General features: G+C 45.8%; 1 protein-coding gene across 7 annotated transcripts in view; it reads left to right on the top strand.

Moving 5' to 3' along the window:
• SLC8A3 (solute carrier family 8 member A3) overlaps positions 1-13,255 on the top strand; it is a 119,759-nt gene that overhangs the window by 6,956 nt on the left and 99,548 nt on the right. The gene's annotated exons all lie outside the window — the stretch shown is intronic.

Raw genomic sequence — 13,255 nt, forward strand, 5'->3', positions numbered from 1 at the left:
GGGGTGCTGCTGGAGTTAGACATGGTGGGGTATTCTCCTGGCTGAGCATCTTGGAGAAGGGTGCACTAGATGTTGCCCTCACATAAATTACCACCTGCTCTCACTCTTTAAGCATCATTTTTTCCTTCCATTTTAACCTTCCAGAGTAGTTTCAGGTTCACTTCTTCTAGTAGATGTTTCCTTTTCTCTAACTTAAATAATCCATCTCCCCAAAGCTGACCTGCAGATGTTTCCCCCCGCAGTGACCCTGCATACACAGCATACTGCATGAAACCTGTCTTCCATGGGGAAATGCAGCACCAGCAGTGACCCTGCTGGTGTCCCAGCTAAAAATAAAGCCTGTCCCTCCTGGCTGTGTTGGGGTTTGCTTTTAAGTAGGTAGGCAGTTTTACCCATTGGCTGCACTGTGGTCTTGTGCCAGGCAGAAGGCGCAGCTTAACCTTCAGAGCATGACAGAGCTGCCTCCCCTCTGGGGAGTCACACTGGCAGACTGAAGTGAGAAGATGCTCAGCTGCACTTGGTGCACCTACATCACTCCCAAAAAACTGCCGGCTTGCCTGTTGCCTGCCTAGATCCACCTCCTTGCTGCTTCATGCATCCTAGTGAGTCATGACCACTCCTTCTTCCCTCAGCTCTGGCCTGTTCCCTCTGCTTTTCCTCTTAAATATATAGATTTCTTCACGATTCTCCAGTAACTGCCCCAACTACCCACTTCCCACAACAACTCCATCCCTTCTAGCTTCCCAGTCTTCTAATGGCATCCCTCACATGTTCAACCCGCCATTTATCCTCTGTGTGTGGCTTTCTGCCTGTTTCTCAGGTCCATATGGGCTTGGCTTCTAGGACAAAGCAAGAGGTTGGCCCAGTCAGCAAGCAGATGCTCAGTTAAGAAGGGCCTTTCCAGCTTTCACTGTATACACACGTTAGCGAGTTTCACAAAAACCTGTAAGCAAGTGGTTGAAATATGCTCTGGAGCAAGAGAAGGGATGCATCCTGGCTGGTGAACCTATGGATATTTTGAGTATTTATTTCCATGAACATCTGGTTTTCCTTTGAGCCTTCTAGTACTTATCTTAATATATTTCTTACGGTATTGAGTTCCACAGATTGCACAAATGCACAGCATAGAATTTAAAAAGTTTCCAGTGCTCACTAGATAAAATACCCCGAGTCTGGGAGCTTTCTGTTGGTGTTAGCCTCGAGATTCTTTTGGCCTGGTTTACCATCTCTGACCAAAGCTGATTTCCTGAAGAAGGCTGAGGGAGGGGACGTGGGAGTTGTTATGAAAGGGCTGAGAAACATGCTTGGTCATGCAGGATTCCAGAAACCTCATCTACCTATGGTTGCAAAGAGAGCACAAAGAAGTGGCATGGCCATAATTTGCAAGTATCTGCATGGGAGCCAATAGCTATCATGCACGACAGGCTGCATGTAATCAGCTCGGACAAAAGGGTGGTGGTCTCTCAGATGTCATGTTCTTATGCACTTCATGAAACGTGCACCAGTGCCTTGCTGACCAGTTGGCCAGCACACAGGACTCAGAAGGGGCTGCAGCACGTGCTGCCTCTTGCTTGGCTGGTAGCTGGGTATGGGAAGGACCGCAGGGGTTGCTATGGGAGGAAAGGTCAAGGGAAGGGGCATGGAAGGTCTGTGGGGAGAGAGCAGAGGGCGGGGAGAATGGGCAGAGGAAGGATTGCTGCAGAGTGGAGGGTTGTTGGGATACAGGGCTCAAATTCATTGAAAACCCATTTTTATTCATTTGTCTGCTCATTGAGCTTCTACAGCAAAATGGATTCATTTCAAGGCTTTGCTTGTCTTTAAAAGTGACCATCCTTTTGTCAAAGACCTTTTGTGCTTGTTCTTTTAACCATTTGTGTCACAGACCTGAATGAAATAGTAATGGTGGCTCTGCCCAGGGGAATGCTCTCCCTGTCCCACTGCTTCTCACCTGCTGGTGTTCGGGGACAGTTGCACCTGTTCTGGGCAAAGCAGTTTTTTCCATCACTTGTGACAGGTTTCCCAGATGACAGGAGTTACTGTCTTCAGCAATGGCAGGGAGGGCTGGGTTCGGGGCACTGCCACCGAAGTACAGCTGGGCAGGAGAGGTTCTGGGCTGAGGGAGTGGGGGACAGGGCAAGAGTGTGGAGTAAGGCTGTGGAAACAGGCTGATCATTCCTGCCTTAGGTGTTGCTCAAGTCAGTCCTCCACCGAAACTCCCAGCAAGAGAGGGACCCTGCAATTTTCTTGCCTTAGCCTTGTCTTAGGTGAGGTTTGGACTTCAAAGCAAGTAGAGCACGTCTCTGTTTTAATCTTCTCTTTGCAGAAATGGATGGAAAGATAATTTCTGCAGTGCCTGAAGGGGATTCTGAGCTCCTCAGTAAAACTGATGTAGATATGGGACTGCTGGCATCCATAATGGAGACTGTGCCCCTCAGTGGCAGGATAGGGGCTCTCCTCTCTCTTTGCCTTGGTGGCTTAAATAGACCGTACAGTGGGTGGCTGCATGGGGTGAGCATGTTATCCAAGCACCTACATTGATCCAGTGACTCCTGTCATTGTACCTCCAGGATGAGGCACTTCAGGAAGCTGATCCAAGGTGACACTGGGCAAGTGGTGGAGAAAAAAGACTCCAAGCCTTGTTTGCTGGGGTCTGGGTTGTGGAGGGAAAGAGGATTTTTCTCCTTCCCTTGTCTCTCTTGGCTGGTGTGGTCACCTTCCATGACTCAGCTGCTCCTGTTGGCAGGACTAGTTGTAGCAAATCTGGGGCCAGCATGGAGCATTGGGAGGAGGGAGGAACCAGGGCAGGATGGACAGGAATACAGTTAGTATGGAGGAAGCAGGAAGATGCACCCCAGCTGATGTGTGTGACGTGAATTGCAAAGAGGAAATAGATGAAGCTTTCCTTTTGGAGGTTTATGTTGTATGAAACATTGCCAAAGCTCCTCAGGCAGCTCTTCCAGTAGAATAAGCTGGCTCTGCTGACTTGGGCTCATTGGACCTATGCTAATTTATGCCAGAGAAAATCTGGTCCTAAGGACCCCCTCTCTCTTCTCTCTTGCCAGCCTTCAGTTGATGGTATGCAAGCTGACTGGTCTGGAAAGATAGTCCTCACTTTTAAGATGACTTTGTGTAGAAGGGGGCTTTTGGAGGGGAGGGTCAAGGGAGGGAAGCTGGTAGTGCTCTGAATACAATGAAAATGCTATTTCTTCCACTTTGGAGATAAAAAAGAGCATGATTATTATGTATTTTGCTAGGAAATTCTTCTGATACACAATGCCCTGCATACAGTTTTCAAATGTTCCTCACTAGTATCTAAGTTAAGACTTGCTGACTGCTGGGAATTGGGACAGTATCATTGCATGGCAAGGGGGGAGCCTCATCCTTTTCAGACAAGGTGCTTTGTTGTATGCACCGTTCCCAAGTTGGCATACACGTATAGATTTTTTTAATCTTCTTGAAGGATCAAGTCATGTATTTACCTGGCTTAGCCCTACGTCTTTTGGGTATGGGACCTGCCCAGTACTCTTGGCAGGAACCAAGAAGTAAACCTCATGTCTTTGGAGCAGATGGCAGCGGCCTCTCATAGTCATCTGTTTGGTTTTCTGCAGGGATTTTAAATCATGTTTAGGTGTCCAGTGGAAAATCTGTGATTTAGATGGGATCAAGGTGTCCAAGTGGGTTAAAGACCTGCTCCATTAAGCTTATAACTACCCTCTAAAATGTGGTCCTTTGCAACTCCCTTGGTGAAATAGCTGAGACACATTCAGACCATGGATGGGGCAGAGGAAGAAGTTAGTGCTGTTGTAACAGTGAGAGAGAAAATGGGGGTATTGAGGGCGACTAGCTCCAGATGATATTTCAGATTACCTACCCTTGAGAGGACAGAGTGGGGCAGGCAGCCAGGGAGGGCAGACCTGCAGCTGAAACACAGACTGAAAGGAAAAAGGTGAATAATCCTGTCTGGTAATGCCATAGTGAAGAACAAATCTCCGCCTGTCTCTGCTATAGAGATCAGAGTGGCACATGGCTTTACATAGCCCACGAGGAGAGCCGTCAGAGAGTGCGGAAAGAAGAAATGAAGGTGGTGCGGCAGATAGCCTGGAGACTGCTGCCGCTTACTGCAATTGCCGTAGCTGCCCAGCTTCCACTGTTGTCCATGTCATCCCTGCAATTACCATATGGTAAATATGACTTGAGTCTGTAGCAAATAACGGAGCTAATATTAAGAGAGAAGCTGTAAACAGGTAGTGCATAAATGAGCAAAGAGCAATAAACAGCCTGGACTTATGAAGAATGAATTAATCATGGTAGATGCAAAGGTTTATTTTTTTAAAGCAGTTGCAGAATTAGCAGCTGAAGAAACACTGAAGGATTAAGATATCTAAATTGTCAGTAAGAGATACGTGGGGAAATGTGTCAGTAAAGGATGAGGGTGCTGTGTGAAATCTTATTTGATAGCTGTATTCAAATGGATGAGTTTACAGGTTTTGGCACCTTCCAAGTGAAGTGGGAGGTATTTTGAGGATAACCCATAGCTCAGTGTATTTTTCATGCCTCCTGCTGTGCTCAGATCCGTAGAAGCAGTGAGCGCATTACAGCGTATTTCCCTCCTCTCAGCTGGAGACCCTGACCTTTTCGTTGAAACTCTGGAAATCTCTGCTTTCCTTCTACGCATGGCAGTCAGCACGGCGCTCCTCACGCAAGCCCCACCGTGCTGGGGACGGAGAAAAGATGCGGAGACACCTTCGAAAGTGAGCAACACAGCAAGCCCGTGTATAGCAATCTAGATTTAATCTTTGCAACAGTCCGTTACCTCCTGAAAACCTGTTGTATGGCAGAGATTTCACTGCCCAGGCTTGGCTTGCCTGCTCCAACAAGAGCAGACCGGCTGCTGGTTTTGATGGGAACAGACACTGAGGTGTGATGTTCCCAGATAGCTGGCTGCTTCTGACCGCCTTCAAGATGGAGAACCAAGAGGAGATCAAGATAAATGATTAAAGGGCATCCTGGGCTAATTTATCAAGATTAAAATAAATGTGTGCTTTGGCCAAAGAATAACTGTGGAGGAGAGCAGCTATTTACAAGTATCTGAAGCATGTAAATCTCAGGCAGGGAGGAGAATGGCTGAGAGTGCTCCAAGGACAGGATAATGAGAACTAGCAGCATAAATTTTCTTAATTTCGTCCTAAATATAAGGAAGACGGCTAAAACCTCTGAGATAAATTACATCATGGCATAGTCTCTATGGGAAGTTGTGGAAAATGCTGTCACTTGGGTAATTTAAAACTGGGCTGGACAAAGTGTTAGGAAATAATGTTCACAAGGGGAACAATGCAGCAGTGGCCCCTGAGACACGGACCAGACACCTCTTCTGGCTCTGGTCTAATTCTGAAAGTAGTGAAACCTGTGCTAATTGGACTAAGGGAGGACATTTCCTATCTAGCCTGTTTCTGTGCCCATCGCACAGAGAAGCATAGAAGTCTTCAGTTTAGCATGACAAATGACAACCACTTGTTCTCCATGGCAGTGGTAAAGATGATTTCTGAAGTGTAGCCTGCTCTTGCTTCTTTCCCCTCCCTGTTTTCTGCCCACTCTCCCACTGCCCCATTTGTGCTGCTTCTGCCTCCATTCACTTTTTAAATATTTTCTTTCTCACCGAGCCGGGAATGAGCCCTTCTGAATAGAGTTCTGGAGGGCTTATAATTTCTGTTGTGTGTGATGTGGCATTTTGGTAAAAATGTATTTTTTTTTCTGTATTCAACAACAAAATTAATTACTTTCCTTGGAGGAGAAGTTAAGAAATAAATGGGCCCATTTCCAGAGGATCAGAGCAGTGTGTGCCCCAGCTGCCGGGGTTAGCACCCAGCGTGGCTGGCTGGTGGCTGCCCCAGGAGCCCATGAGCCAGCCCCAGGGAAGAGCTCCCTGTCCAGCTACTTGTTGCATCAAATCCAGTACATCACATCATTTGTTTTGTTTGCCTCAAATGAGTGTTTTCTGTCAGAAAACTTGTATTTTTCTTAACTGGTTCTGGATCTAAAGAGGATGAGATGTGACTAAATACCTTTTCCCCTCTTATTTACCACTTAGCCTGCTTCTGTGTACGAGTAACTACTGGCTCTGCAGCACAAATGCACTGTTGACAACAAATCCTGGGGTCTTTAATTGTAGCTGTTGCAGATCTGTCAGCAGAGTGCTAAGGAAATGTCACGAGTTTCCACTGTCATCTTTCCTGTAGGATGCTGTGAGTCACTAAGGTGATAAGTTGCACTCTGATGGTGGCACCTGAACCAGCAGTATAATATGTCCATGAAGCAGGAGCAGTAAATAACACAACCTGTGTGCTGCCACGGGCAGTACATAAAATGTCTTTTACTGACAAGAAGTTTTCCTCACACAGCTGGAATAATTTTTTTCCCTTCCTTCTCTCCCCAAATGGTCTTTGCTGCTGTTTATAAACCTGCAAGACAGAGAGCGATGAAAAGCAGTGCCTTGAAGGCTGCAGCAGAGGAGTTGGCGCCTGTTGCCACCTCACACGTTGCTGGGTGGCTGCTCCGGGTTTTCTCCATCAGCTGCAGTCTGTGGAACAGGCAGGGGGGCAGCGAGTGGGTGACCCAGTAACTCCACTTCTTTATTTCCCTCAGCCTCCTAAACCTCAAAGGAAGGACTTTCAGCCCCTTCACTGGGCCTTTCACATCATAGGCATAAAATCAAGGGCCTGAAGAAGGCACTTGAAAGTACCTGCCCTCTCAGTTTGGGGCCATTCAGACTGCGAAGAATGGTGTTTTCAGACGTGCGCTGGTGGTATTCAAGAACCTAAAGGCTTTATTTGTGTTCAGAAATATGTCTAAATGCAATAAAGAGACTGATGTTTGAAGATCTGCCTCTAAGTGTCCACTGGAGGCTTCCCAGCGACTTCCAAAAGGTCACGACAATGACTTTTTGCCAGATGTGTGTGGTTGCCACTGAAGTGCTACAGTGAGCTCCCAGTGCAGTTTGTACACAGGGTGAGTTTGTTCTGGCTTCCCGTGCACTAACACTGGATGTGGTTGTCATGAGCAGGCCTGGACTCCATAACTGCACTTTTTTTCTTTTTTACTGTGAGGGTGATGGAGCACTGGCACAGGTTGCCCAGAGAGGTTGTGGAGACTCCATCCTTCATCCTTGAATATCCTACAGATATTCAAAAGCCAACTGGAGATGGTCCTGGGCAACTGGCTCTAGGTGGCCCAGCTTGAGCAGGGGGCTTGGACTAGATGACCTCCGGAGGTCCCTGCTATCTCCTGTGTGAACTGGCTGCTTGAAAGTCCCGGAAAAACAACAGTGAGATTGTGTAATATTCATGAAAAGAAAAAAACCTCATCTATATCAGAGCAGATAATACTGCTTTTTAAGCAGGAGGATGGCCACTACTAATCTATATGTCAGCCTAAATACCAGGTTTTGTTTTCTGAATGTAAAAAAGGCTACGGTTATGGGGGAAAAAAATGAAAAGGGTAATGCTCGCTGTCCCTTAGCCTGAGGAATCTCGGACATACGGATGTACATGGGGAGTGGAAGAGCAAGCGCACCGCGGCTCCCCAGAAGGCTGTGCTAGCCCACACCATAAATAGGGATGGCTCTCATAGCATGGCTGTGGTTGCCCATCGAAGGGTTTCCTTCAGTGTCTGCCTCCTCCTCCTTTACGTGTCTGTGCACAGAGTGTAAACTGCAGCTTCTATGTCCATATATATCCGTCTATCCTGTACGGATATTTTTCAGCTGGGGTGAGAGCAAGGAAATAAAATGCCCGGCCAGTCAAGTGCAGCCGGAAGGGGACAATTAAGTACGGGCATCTTTATGGGTTAGCTGTTTATGGCACTGCTTCTCCAGGAGCATCATGGATACTAAAATACAAAAAAACCATCATGGACCAGTTCCCTGGGGCAAGTTGAGTGTTTGAAGGTTGCTCCTAGCTGTATACAGACTTGTGCTCCGTTTGGGTCAGCCCCTGGGGTCACTGAATGTAACTGCAACACATCACTGCAGCATTTCTATAAGGAATTAGTGGACTTAAGTCATTACGTCAATTAACACCCATTTACTGTACTAGAATGGTAGGAACTGCTCAAATTAGTAGAGACACCAGCTTGTAAATATTAAAAGACTTGCTACGAGAGCTGCGTTTTTTATGGTAGCTTTTTGCATGATCTTGAGAGAAAATAAAGGCAGCTTTGACACATATTGAGGGGGTTATTCTGTAGGCAGCTAATTCTGGGTTTTGGCATGTTTACTGTGAAGTGCAAAGCAACAAGCACCTACGTCTCCCCGCCATAACTTTTCCATAGAGCCAAACTGCAGGGATCTGTCATGGCCTAAGCATGAGTTATGGTGCTTTTTCCCTTGTAAAACGTAAGTGGCGTGGTAGTAGGGAGTGAAACTACCTATTGCTGTGTAATAATCTGTGTAAAGTCAGCTTGGGGTCCTTGGTCGTGCTCGTTTCAGATAGGTGTGTGTCATCAGTGTGATGGTTTAAAGCGTGGTCTATGTTTGGAAATTTGCATTTGTCTGACATAAATGGATCTAATTACACTGCTCTGGCTTTTGGCTTGCAGGTAAATCTTAACATATACTCTGGGTATTACTCTTGTAGTGATGAGCAAAGGGCTCAATAGCATTTGAATGGAGATGATTGAAAAATATGCTTTATTTTGTATTAAATATTTTGTAATGCTTTTATTTGGGGGGAGGGAGGAGTGTGAATTAGGTATGATACCTCTTCTGTGAAAGCTCAGTCATTTGTGTTCTTTGGCAGAAAGGCTATAATTTCAGGTTTAGCTGATGGTTATCAAAAAACCTGTGTGCTCAATTAAAAAGCTTTTATGTGTGCTTTGGAGCTGAGGAATGTGAGGCCCTGTTATTAAGCTGAACCTTATTTCTATCTCCTCCAGCTTCAGAGCGGGGCTATAAGATGACAGTAATAGCAGCGCTGTATCTGCTCTGTTCTGGGACGGACGCTTGCCAAGCAGACAAAACCTTGATCTTGAGATGTCTCTGTCTGGCCCTCGTGCAGCACCCACGCCTGAGCGGGGCTCACCCCACGCTCAGATCTAATCAGCGGCCTTTCCTGGCTAGGCTCAAGTGAGGGGAGAGAGGATATATGGCCACAGATGTACTCCTGTGTCTGATTTATTTGGGGGGTGGGAAGGAGAGGGAAGTGCCAGACAACCTAATCTTGTTTGCAGGTCAAATCCAAACGTTTTTATGATGGTTTAAGGGGAATTTTGCCTAAATAAGAAATTAATAGGGACTTGGAGGTTTGCCTTTGGTTTTGTATTTACTGGGCAGTGATCTTGGGAACTTGGTATGTGGAGGTTACGTGTTAGCAGCCATCACTGTGTTATGTTGCCTCTTGATTTGATTTCTTGTTGTGAATGCTTTCTTTTGAAAATAACCTTGCCTTTAGAGTCCTGTGGGCAGCTGTGTACAAAAAGCTAAATTATAGGGGATCAGTATAGCCTTCCCAGCTTTCTAGCTCGCTGTAGGTCCACAGCGGGCAAACCATCGATCTTCTGAAACTCAGCTATTAGAAAAGATGTAAGGAGCTTGATAGTTGTCTAAAAGTTATTTTCTATTGCAGGCTTAGTTGTGACAAGCGTGGTCTGTGCTACTTTCTGGACTGTCTCCAGAATTATTTCAAGAACTGATTTTTTTATTTATGGGTTCTGTTTATGGATTTCTGGATCATGTGGCCATTGTCAACTCCTGTAGAAGGAGGAGTTCCCCCTGCTAAAATAACTGTTACGCATCTTCCCAGAGCCTTGCTATTGAACACTAGCTCATTCAGTTGTATGTATGCTTTCAGCTTTGTGTCTCTCTTTTGCATTGATTGTGTGCTTTGAGCTTACCATACCAGATAGGGGACACTTCACTCAGTACCACTGCCCTTATTTGCAGGTATTCGATGTGATAGCAACAGTGGGGCAGAGACCTGTGGGCCAAAATGATGTCTGATAGCAAAAAGGTAGCGTAAATGATGATCCTCATGGTATAAAGCCAAAGATCACCTAATACCAACTGACTTTCCCCTGTTGCTGCAGCCTCCAGCTGTTTGCATCCCGCAGGGCCAGGGCAGTGACGTTGCTGGAATGACACCTCTCTGCACCAGGCGTGGATGTGTTTTGTTACACTGGCGTCAGAGGAGTGACACTGTGATGCCTCCTGGGTGACTAGCAGTGACTCAGGAATGTGCTGCAAGCCCACCTGGAGTCTCGGTCCTCAGAGCAGGACTCACGCTGAAGGGTGGCTCTTGTCATAGTTAGCCCTGCTGACATCAGTGCTGCTGCTTAGAGGAGGGATAGGGGACATGTCTGCTTCGCTCTGGGCAGGCCAGAGCTACAAATGTCCACTCCAGGGATCTCTAGACTGAGTTTGGTAGGTATATCTGAGGGCAAACTTGCACCTTGTGTAAGCAACCGTGCTGACCTAGAGTGAGCTTTAACTCTTCCACCCTCTGTCATCTGAATGTTAAAACTTACCTCAATTTTTTATTAACAGCAGTTTTAAAATTTAGTAGTTTTATTCTATGTTGTAAAGCACTTTTGCACCAGTTCCCAAGGGGGAGATGACAGTAAGAATGCCTCACTGTGTTTTTCACATTGGTTAGGTTAATGCTTTTCGTATTAATGAACAAATATTAAGATCTTATTAGACAGTGTATCTGTGGGCAAAGTTACTGTTGAGCTCACTGGGGAGTTTTATCCGTGTCAAAGGTTTGCAGGATCAGGTCATTATTGTGTCATTTTAGAAAATGATTGTGACCTTTGCTTAACGTTAAAATGTTGTTAAAGCAAGTGAAAACCAGTGAAGAAGCGTATTCCCAAATTCTGAAATTTTAGTGTACAACCCATAGCCTGAGTTTGGAAATCCGAATGTGTAAACAGAGCCTACCCTGGTAGAGGTTGTTTTTGAAATAATATACAATTAGTTTGAGGAATAATAGTAAAATTACCCTCTGCTTAAAATCATATTAAAAATTCAAGAGGGACTGGCAAGGTCCTGGAGTGTGTTGAGGAATAGTTAGCAATAGAAACCATCATGGCATTACAGAAGGTAGACAGATAGTGTTAATTACAGAAGATGGCTGTCCCACAGAGAGGGAGGTTGGTGGTAGCAGTGATTTATTTCAGAGGGCAGTTTAGTCATTATGCTATTCCTAGACAGGGCTCTGAATTTAAGTGATACTTAGACTCTTAAGTTGTTTTTGAAACCAAATTTAGGTGCTTGAGTCACATAGATGTTTTTGAAATTACCCGTCTTTCTGTCAGCCATTTCTACATGGCTGATCTTGGAAGACAAAGCACCTACTGGCTGCTGTAGAGTTAAGTAGGAGCTGGAAGCTGGAAGTGTCAAGAGGTTGATGGATACCTGCCAGCATATGCAGTACAGAAAAGGATGATCTGATGTGCCCGGGGTGTTTTTGGAGCTGCTGTGCTTGTGCAGTGGGCTTCTGTGTGCACCTTCAGTCAGAGGCACCTGGAATGTGTCATCTTTACTGTGCATGTGCACACATCTACCTTGCAGCTCAGAGATCTTGGGCTTGCTGCTCGTAATCACTCTGCACATGTCCCTTTCTCAGAAATTTCCCAACATCCTGCAGCCAGAAATCTGGTAAAATACCATGTGGAGCAGGAGGGAGGACACAATGTGTCCTCCTGAGTGTCAAACTGAACCCAAGCTGTATGTGCTGGGTAGCTCAGTCTTCCCTGTGACCCTGAGCTGTGCAGGCAGTGGGGCATTTTAATGAGACTTCAAGGCTGGGGCTAGGGCTGGGGCTGGCTATCAGCCCTCACTGGGTCTGGGGTCCCTCTGATCCCCAGGGGCTCAGTCAGGCACTGGGGCTAGGGTAGACAGGCAGATAGGTAGGCATTGGAGAGAGAAGGTAAGTAGTAATGTGGGCGAATCTGTCTCTTCTGAATTAGTCCAGGTAGCATGAAGAAGTGTATTATTTTTTCATATCAAGGGTGTCAGATATGGATTTGTGATCCTGATACTGCGTAATCAATTCTCTCCCCTCTGCTGTGCTTTGTCAGGAGCGGTTTTGTTCATTTGCAGTCCTTGTTCACGCTCTCCTTCCTGTTTCGCTTGTCTTTATAGATTTTTATCTGAAAGTTGAAAACGTTTTTGTTGATACCAGGAAGATCGCACCCGCTTTCGGAAAGAGGCGAGCGACACAACATGATGATAAAATAGCTATTCAAGATGCATTTGTTAATGCTGATAACATTAAAATATTGCCTGGAATATTTACAGTGCAAGGGAGAGAGGAGGGACCTCCTCAAGTGTTCAGGGGCCAGTTCATCTCTTCAAACTGCCACCATCTGAAGGTTAGGTATTTGCTCTAAATTGGCTGGCTGGGCACCCTCTATAGACACGGAGGGAGATGGGCGGGGACAAAATCCCTTCTGGAGATGTGTGTCTTAAATACATCTTTTGAGTCAGAACAGGGTGGGACAGGAAGGATCATCCCCTGAAAGCGACTGTCTCTTTCCTCTGACTACAAAGGGAGCCTAAGTGCCTTCATTTAACTTACTGCCCAAGATTTAGAGAGCTGCAGTAGGGGAAATTAATCCCAGCCCTACGGATTTGGCAGTACAAACCTCAATGAAAGTTAGTGGTAGTTAAGGCTCTTGAACCTTCCAAGTGCTGTAGATAATGCCACTATTAAGTTTGATGTTTCCTGTGAGATACTTGGCTGTGTCTGGACTCACAAACGTGATTTGTCAGCTAAGCCTGAGACCAAATTCTTCCAGAGGCCTGATATAGAGGAAGGAGGATAGTGTGGTCCATGACAGTGTGAAGGGTTCAGAATCCAGTTTTAGGTGGTGCAAGCCCTGCAGTGATGTAGTCCATAAGTAACAGAAAGCATTGTTGGGCAGCGATATGCCAAATCTATGTGATACATCGATCAGCTTCTTTGGTTTTGCCTGGTATTTTGGGTTAGAGATTGCTTTCATTTTAGTGGGTATTTGAAAATAAATCAATTTCTTAGGGATGCAGAGGGAATGATGGTGGGTACATCCGTTTTGCTGTATCCTCTGGGTTTATGAGCACAACTTTTTCTAATTGTGGTGGTTTTGTAGGTTTCTGTGACCATTTAAAAGCAGGATTATTGATGTAAAATGTGATCCTCCAGATCACAATGGAAAGGCTAGTGAAAAATGGCCTTTGGTGCTTTGCCAAGCACACAAGTCCTCTGCCCTTTTTCTGGGCAGACAT

The sequence above is a fragment of the Nyctibius grandis genome, chromosome 4, assembly GCF_013368605.1.
Source record: "Nyctibius grandis isolate bNycGra1 chromosome 4, bNycGra1.pri, whole genome shotgun sequence".
Taxonomy (NCBI): domain Eukaryota; kingdom Metazoa; phylum Chordata; class Aves; order Nyctibiiformes; family Nyctibiidae; genus Nyctibius; species Nyctibius grandis.